At 37.7% G+C, this 9,495-nt stretch overlaps 1 pseudogene; it reads left to right on the top strand.

The window, feature by feature from the left end:
• The window catches only part of LOC106763449, a 17,775-nt pseudogene extending 13,701 nt beyond the window's left edge, over positions 1–4,074 (top strand).
• Positions 4,075–9,495: the final 5,421 nt, after the last annotated feature.

Here is a 9,495-nt window from a genome sequence, read left to right as displayed (position 1 = left end):
CACATGAGAATAGATGTCCAAAAGCATTGTTCTAGTTGTATAACTTGTTTACAAGCTAAGTCTAAAGTAATGCCTCATGGACTCTACCTTCCTCTTCCAATAGCTAGTACCCCTTGGGAGGACATTAGTATGGATTTTGTCCTAGGACTACCAAGAACTCAAAAGGGGTTTGATTCAGTCTTTGTGGTGGTTGATAGATTTAGTAAAATGGCTCATTTCATACCTTGCCACAAAGTTGATGATGCTAGCTATATAGCAAAACTCTTCTTTAAAGAAGTAGTCAAATTACATGGCTTACCCAAAACTATAGTTTCTGATAGAGATGTTAGGTTCCTTAGCTACTTTTGGAAAACACTTTGGGCCAAGCTAGGAACTAAACTACTATTTTCTACTACATGTCACCCACAAATTGATGGGCAAACAGAAGTAGTAAATAGGTCTTTATCCACTCTATTAAGGGTAATGTTGAAGGGCAATATTAAAAATTGGGATGATCATCTACCTCATATAGAGTTTGCTTATAATAGAGTAGTTCACAAGACTACTAATCTTTCTCCTTTTGAGGTTGTTTATGGTTTTAACCCTCTCACACCTCTTGATTTAATTCCTCTTCCAGAATCATCTTCTTTTCTTCATAAAGAAGGTCTTTCTAAAGCGGAATTTGTCAAAAAGTTGCATGAAAAGTTTAAAATTCATATTGAAAAACAAACTCAAAAGTATTCTGAATTCAACAAAAAAGGGAGAAAACAAATAATTCTTAATAAGGGAGATTTAGTTTGGCTTCACTTGAGAAAGGATAAATTTCCTTCTCAACGAAAATCCAAATTAAGCCCAAGAGGTGATGGTCCTTTCAGAATGGTCAAGAAGATAAATGATAATGCATATCAATTAGACCTTCCTGAAAGTTATGGTGTCAGTCCTACTTTTAACATCTGTGACTTAATTCCTTTCACAGGAGATGCCCAACAGGATTCCCAAGATCTGAGGACAGATCTTTTTCAAGAGGGAGGGACTAATGGAGGACCATCCAAGCTCAACATAGGACCTTTAACAAGAGCCATGTCCAAGAGAATTCAAGAGGAAGAGGGAGCACTCACTACTTTACTCTTATGGAGTATTAATTACTAAATCATTTTTCCCTTTGATAAATAACTTACATTGCTTTTGTAGGACATTAATGAAAAGAAGAAACTATGTCTATGCAACTAAAGAAGGCTGCCACATAAGCAACAGACAAAGAAAAAACCAAAAAGCAGAGGAAATGGATTGGTGCTCAACGCCCTCTTCATGACGCCCAGCGCCAGAAACAACAACTTCACCGTCTTCATCATTTTCTGCTGAGTCAGCTATTGTAGCTTGCCTTCCAAGCTTCTTTCATTTGTTTTTCAGCACATGTATCTTTAGGATAGCTTGCACAGTACGTTTTAGAAGCTCTCCTTCATCTATAAATAGAGAGCTTCATCACTTGTAAATTCAACTTGATTTGGAGTAATGAAATGTTTTTGAATTCTCAGCTATCCTCTCAAGTTCAAACTTGTGCCTTGTTATCTTGCACCTCCTCTAGCTCCTTTCCCCTTTGGAAAGCCTACCGAGTTAGAATTCTACCAAACATCTATCAAAACACCTTCACACATTTTCACAAACACTTACCGTGCATTTCAAACTTCATCTTCTTCATCATTCTGCTGCCAATTCTCTACGACTTGGAGCATGCTTCAGGGAGTCTTGGAGATGTTTCCATCAACATCATTGTACGTCCCCGTATCAATAAAGACAAAAAACAATTATCGAATGAGTTAAACGATAAAAGCATTAAGCACAGATGAGAACCCAACAATTAACAATCAAAACATATGGAAACCATATAAATAATTAAGAGTTTCAATAAAAGAAAGTATCAAAAGATTACATTGTTTCCCCCAACAACAATAGGGTTTAGTTCACCATTTTCATGGTGAATCTAGATGAAAAACGGATGAAGAATGGAAAAACAAACCCTAGAAAAGATGAAAAGGAGCCTAAGCATCCAAGAGATCCTCTCCAAAGAGTGAAATTAGGTCTAGCCGCCCCCTTCTGTCAAAAGAATCCATCTAAACTCGCAATAGGGCTATTTATAGGTGAGGAGCGCAACAGAAAAAAGGCCCAAGCCCAGCAGACAACCGCCCGACGGAATAAGTGTGGCGCCCGACAGTTTCCCACAAATTGCACTACCGCCTGGCGGTAGAGGTCTACCGCCCGGCGGTTTCCCTCAAGTCGCAAATCCACCCAGCGCCAACGCCAGGTGCCTACTCCTCGCCCTGGACCGCCCGACGGTGGAATTTGCCGCCGGGCGGTGCGTCGACTCTTCAAATCTTCAATTTTCTTCTCTTTTCTTAAGTCTACGACCTTTATCTTCAACTCCATTCTTCATTTTCTCAGAAATGCTGCAAAACAATGCAAAACAAGCATAATATCGCTAAAAACAACTTTGACTCTCTAGAGACTCATTTATTGAGTTTTGCTTGATTCTAAGCTCATTCTAAGTAGTAAATGGCATAATTTGGTCTAAAATGACATATGAAAATAACTATTTTTCAACCTTCATCAGAGGCCTGTGTTGAAAAGCTCGGCTTGTCTCTAGAGGAGTTGGATCTTGATTTGGTGGTGTCTACACCAGCATCTGGGTTAGTCAGGATGTCTTCGGTTTGTATTCGTTGTCCGATTTTTGTAGAGGGGAGTCGATTTAAGGTAAACCTTATTTGTTTACCTTTGTAAAGGCTAGAAGTGTTCTTAGGAATGGATTGGACATCTGCCAATCGCATCCTCATCGACTGTGGTAACAAGGAGTTGATGTTTCCTGATGAAGAGGAAGATATGTCCTTGTCAATCGGCATATTATGGCAAGACATCATGGAAGGCACTAGTTATTTCTTGGTGTTGTCACATATGGAAGTGACTCAAGATTCCGATCATGCAGTGCACGAGAACTAGAGTGTAAACCTAACAGTTGTGAATGACTTCTTGGATGTTTTTCCAGAAGAAGTTCCCGGTTTGCCACCTCCACACGAGGTGGAGTTCTCTATTGACTTGGTCTCTAGAGCAGGGCCAGTTTCTATAGCCCCTTATAGGATGGCTCCAGATGAGTTGGCCGCAGTGGTATTCACTTTGAAGATTTGGAGGCACTACCTGTATGATGCACAATTTCAGGTGTTTAGTGATCATAAGAGTTTGAAGTACGTTTTTGATCAAAAGGAGCTTAAAATGACACAAAGAAGATAGATGAAGTTCCTTGAAGATTTTTATTTTGACTTTCTTTATCACCTTGGGAAAGCAAATGTGGTAGCAGATGCATTGAGCAGGAAGTCAGTGCACATTTCAGCCTTAATGGTCAGGGAATTAGATTTGGTGGAAAGCTTTGGAGATTTGAGACTGTAGGTTGAGTTAGAACCTGATAACATCTGATGCAGTAACTTTGTGGTATCTAGTGACTTGCTGAAGCGTATTAAAGAGGAGCAGTTGAAAGATATTGAGCTTCAGAGATCAACAACTTTGATTGGAGCCGAGCAAGGAAAGGATTTTACACTGGCAGTTGATGGCATTCTGAAATTCAGAGGTAGGGTATGTGTACCCAGTGTTGCAAATTTAAGAAGATTGATCCTTGAGGAAGGTCATCAGAGTCGTTTTAGCATGCATCTAGGCATGACTAAGATGTATCAAGACCTCAAGGAGTTTTTCTGGTGGTCTGGTAAGAAGCGAGATATGGCTCAATTGGTTGCCTCTTGCCTAACTTGTCAGAAGGTTAAGGTAGAGCATCAGAGACCTGGTGGTTTATTGCAGCAGCTTGAGATCCCTGAGTGGAAATGGGATAGCATAGCCATGGACTTTGTTACCCATTTACCACGCACTGTTAGAGGTCATGATGCGACATGGGTGACTGTAGATAGGTTGACCAAGAATGCTCATTTCTTGGTGATCAACCTGAGGATGTCGATGTCAAAGCTTGCGCAGTTGTACATCAGGGAGATTATGAGGCTACATGAAATACCTTTTAGTATTGTTTCAGATAGAGATCTACGTTTTACTTCCAAATTCTAGCATACGCTTCAGAGTGAGATGGGCAGTAGGCTGCAGATGAGTTCAACTTATCATCCTCAGATAGATGGTCAGTCTGAGAGGACGATCAAGACACTGGAGGACTTACTTAGGACGTGTGTCTTGGACCACTTAGGAGTCTGGGATGAAGTGTTGCCACTGGTAGAGTTCACCTACAACAACAACTATCAGGCTAGCATAGGTATGGCACCTTTTGAGGCACTGTATGGAAGACGTTGTAGGACACTTCTATGTTGGTTTCAGGAGGGATAGACAATGTTTAGTAGGCCAGAGTTGATTCAACAAACTACAGATAAAGTGAAGCTCGTCCAGGAGAGAATGAGGGCATCTCAGAGCAGGTAGAAATCTTATGCAGATCAGAGACGAAGGCCGTTAGAGTTTGTAGTGGGGGATCATGTATTCCTCCGAGTGACTCTTACTACTGGTTTAGGAAGAGCCATTTGGGCTAGGAAGTTATCTCCTAGGTATCTTGGCCCCTATCAGATACTACGACGTATAGGGCCAGTAGCTTATGAGATAGCCATGCCACCTGAGTTGTCAAACTTGCATCCGGTGTTTCATGTATCTCAACTGAGGAAGTATGTGTCTGTTAACACTCTGGCAAGTGTACCAGACCGTATCAAGTAATAATAAAATGGTAAGTCCAAGTATCATTTTCCCAAGAGACTCATGGCACTAAACTGTTGTGCTTTTGCTTAACCAATCAAGACTATAAGAACAATATTTTGGGATTTTTGAATATTAAGTACGGAAAAATAAACATGAATGCAATTTGATCAATTGAGGTTAAACACAAAAGTGGATGGGTGATGTTGATAATATGAGATGAATTTGTTGCTAGGGTTTAGATTTCACCCAATAACTCTCATATATCTACTTTTCTTATTTAATTCACTTTATTATCATATTGTCATGCAAACTTTCTTAGTCTATCCTAAACCCAATCTTTTGGCGAAAAGAGCCTATTACTAATTACTGGCTTCCTATCTCTAGCCTCCCCTAGTAACTAGCAATGCATGATAAACGGAAGCAAAATACAATTGATCGTTCTACCCCTATCTCTAGGAGGTATTAGCATAATCAAGGAATTCCCCCCAATTCATGACATTACTGTACGTCTCCGTATCAATAAAGACAAACAACATTTACTGAATGAGTTAAACGATAAAAGCATTAAGCAAAGGTAAGGAACCGAACAATTGATAGTATAAGCATATCAAGAATATAAAGAAAATAATAATTTTGATATAAGAGAGTTTAGAGGTTACATCTTTCCCCAGCAAGAAATAAAATTAGTTCTCCATCGTCATGGAGGAACTAGGTGAATAATGGAATGGAAGAGATAGAAACCCTAAAAAGGAGAAAAGGAGAGCTGTCACCATCTCCAAATCTACCCCCAAAGGGGTGAAAAGTGTGTTTCTGTGTCTAATCCATCAAAAGATACATTCTCTAGAGTGTCTAGGTCTTTAAATAGGCCATAAAAATAACAGAAAACAAGTCCAAGCACATACAGATCATAAAAATAACATAAAATAGGTCCAAGCCCGCGCCCAAACCACTCAACGCTAAAAAACGGCGCTCAACGGTTTGCCTCACTGCCACTCAGCACCCAAAACCACCGCTCAACGCTCTGGTCAACATTATGGTCAACTAGTTGACTTTTTTGGTTGACTGATTAACTTTTCTAGTTGACTGGTTGACTTTTCTGCATTATATTTGACTTTTCTGCACTGCAACCCTTGGTACTTCAACCTTTCTTTCAATTCATTGCAAAAACCTACAAAATCAAGGGAATCTAATGATAAAATCATAAAACATGTCCTCAACTCTTTTATTCACAAAACTAAAGAAAAATCATGATTCCAAGCAAGTTTCTATGTCAACAAGGGTGCATTTGATATCAAAATTAAGTATGAAAATAACGAATTTTCAACCGTTATTAGTGTCTGATCCTTCTCATGTGCTCGAGGTTGAGGAAGTGCAAGTCAGAGAGGATTTGTCAGTTGAAGTGCAACCAATCAAGTTTGAAGAGAGTCAAAACAAACAGCTTAGAGGGAAAACTATCGAACTAGTCAAGGTTATCTGGGATGGTAGAACAGGTGACTCTACTTGGGAGTTAGAGGACCAAAATGAGAGAATCCTATCATCACTTATTCACTAGTAAGTGCAATTTTCGAGGACGAAAATTTTTGTTGTTGGGCAGAATGTAAGGATCTAAAAAAAATAAAGCTAAAAAGGACAGGTGTCCTAAGTTAATGAAATCATATTTCTTAAAAAAAAACACATGGACATAAAAATAGATTTTTATGCAGCATCTGGTTCATTAGCTTAAACCCCATCTCTCTCTCTAGAATTGAGTTCTTCAAATCCTCTACCTTTTCTCTAACATTCTCACTCACTAAGCCATTGCATGTTTGATTAGGTGGTGCCCAGGCGACCACGACGTAGAGAGCTTCAAAACCATCCGATTGGTTTTACGTTCTTCAGTGGGTAAGTGGTTGTTCTCCATCCTTTGTGCTTAGGGTTTTACTCATGCAATTATTCTGTCTTGCATGTAGCTAGTAGCTTTTCTCTACCTTCTAACTCAAACTGGATTTTAAGAGCTGTTCTTCATCACCAAAAGGTGATCTGTAGGTCCTGTTAAGCTCGTCTTTGTGTGGGGGGGGGGGGTACTACTTTAGGGCTTTCCAGTGAGTTGTATTGTTGTCACCAAGGTAAGGCGAGCTAGATTTCATTTTTAAATTATTTGTGTGATGTTTAATAGCATAGAAATTATGAACTGGTATGTTGTTTGCTACATTTTCTGAGTTTTTGATTAAGTTGAGTAATGTGAACTAAAATGAATGTTATGTGAAACTGTGTTGTGATGCCTTGACTAAAGTTGGGTGCGTTCTATTACTTTTATTGATTTTGTTGGAGGTGCCAGGGGAGAAGAATCTATTGTTGGGTGCCTAGATGGGAATTTTTTTGTTCTAGTAATGCTTTGGGTTATTTTAAGGGAAGTGAGTTTGTGAATTTGAGAGGTAGAGGTCCAGGACTCTTTTGGACTGTTCAGGTAGCTTTAGCAAGTGTATTGTGACTTAATTGAGTCACCAAATGGACCAAAAATAGGTACTAAAGGGCAAAATTGAGTTTGGGTTTCTAGGTTGATGAAATTGAGGTTTTAGGAAGTAAATTGGAGCATAATCACTTTATAATGATGTTAGGAACGTCTAGATCCACTTAGACATGTTTAATTATGTATAAAATATGATCTAGTATCATTAAAAGTTAAGGAAACTATCTAAAATGGGTTTTGGGCAGTTGGGTTGCATAAATCTACAGAATTTCATTATGCAGATTATGTAGACTAGCTATGTGGATTGTTTCACATAGCGAGTCCTACCTAGAGGGGCTCTCTGTTTTAAACCACTCGTTATGCGAAAATGGTGCGCTGTGCGAGTGGCTGAACAGTGGCGCCACCTGTTTGAAAATTCGCAAGGTGAAAGGGAGAGTGTATACATAAATGACATTATTTAATTAAAATATATAATTTATATGTATACATAAATGACATTATTTCAAAAACTTAATTAAAATATTTTAATATGGTCAAACTTACTTTAACTCTAATTCTAACTCATTTGATATAGAGTTTTAAGACTGAGCTTTCTTTTGACCTTCACTTAAGAGGGTGTCCAAAAATAGAGTTTTTTAAAAAATGGGTTAGGGTAATCAATTTAACACCTCTAAACATCCTAAACATCCATGCTTGTAGTGTAAGAAACAGGTGCAATACAAATTCAACAATGATATATTTTAGTGTAAGAAACACGTGCAATACAAATTCAATAATGATAACTATATCTAGCATTTACTTAAACTTGTAGCATCAACTTTTAGCCTACACTAAATATTCATTTTCTCATAGTGAAAATTATAAATATGATAATACCAATTTGAGTATAATTTGAGTAAGTAGAATATGAATTACCTCTAACTATTGAGATCATTGACCAACTTTCTTACATTTTATTACGATTTTTTTCATCATTTTGGTAGGTTACATACGGCCCAATGAAATAATTTTAGTTTGTAAAAAAATATTATAACATCTTTAAATTTGAGTATCCCTAAATTTTAATCAATAAAATCTGTTTATCTTTATTTTGTCAGCTTGCACAAACATTTCATTTCACAAAAGGATATTAAGAGGTCAATTTTCATGAGAAGATGTAGAAGTCCCAAATATGGTTAAAAAAAGGAAAGCGTTTCTTTAACAACACAAATTTGACAACAATTTGACAACGACACATGTCGTTGTGTCATTTGTTGTTTTAACTGATTTTTTTTAAACTTTAATTTTGATTTGGAGGGCGTTTTTGGAAAGAAAAAAGCCGAAACATGTTGGCGCCTTTCACAAAGCGAATTTCAACCCTACGAAACTCTCTCACCAGTGTTTCGTTCTTCATTTCGAAACTCTCGCTTCTTCACCGAAGTGCTCTTAGTTTATCACTGTGAAAATCGTGCTTGGGTCCACCGTTATCTCTGGACGAAGTCGTGTGTGTCGCCGTTTTTCGCCGTTTTTCGTTCCACCGCCAAAGTGAAAAATCGAAAGGTTTCGTTTTTTCACCGTCGTCGTTGTTCCTTTGTCGGTTGGGTGCAGTGGTGACTTTGTCAGCAGCGATTTTCATCTTTTATCCAAAGGTATTGTTTATTCACACGCTGTATTGCGCTTCGTTCATGTGGGTCTTTGGTTTGTCAATGGTTTCTTCCTTTGTTTGTACTCTGTATCGTGCAATGGATGTGGTTACCCATTTTCCCCTTCCAACTTCCAAACTCTTTCTATGAATATTTCACTTTCCCTGTGTTTAAAGTTGCTTTTAGGTTGAAGATGTTCACATGCATAGGCTAGCTCATAGACTTTCTCTTGAAATAATGTTTCATTAACAACAAAAAATGTAGATGTTTACATGCAGGCTAAATTTTCCATTGTTTAATCCCATTTGTTCCCTTTAAGTGGTAGGAGTTTTCAAAGACAAAGTCTTAATAGACTAGCAAAAAATTATATTGTGTTATTGTCTCATGATTTTCGTTCAATATATTAATTGGTATGTGAGTGGTATTGTCAGGACGTTGGTGATTGAGTTAATTTATATATAAGTTATACAAATTAATTATGGTATCTGTTCTGATTCGGTCAAGGATAGAATGAATCTGTATGTGTGTTAGAATGAAGTTAAAGTGGTAAATTATGATTCGATGATGATTTAGCTTTGAAGGGAAAATTTATACTCTATTAGAATGATAATTGAATGTTGTTCTGTGTGAAATAACTCTGTAAAATTTGTGAATGTTGGATGAATTATGATATTAGTTGTTGATTGTGGAACCATGGTATTTTTTGTGTGTTTACCTGGTCTG

Source organism: Vigna radiata, chromosome 6 (genome assembly GCF_000741045.1).
Source record: "Vigna radiata var. radiata cultivar VC1973A chromosome 6, Vradiata_ver6, whole genome shotgun sequence".
NCBI lineage: Eukaryota > Viridiplantae > Streptophyta > Magnoliopsida > Fabales > Fabaceae > Vigna > Vigna radiata.
Note: the sequence above shows the minus strand (reverse complement) of the source record. Positions and strands in the feature narration are given on the sequence as shown.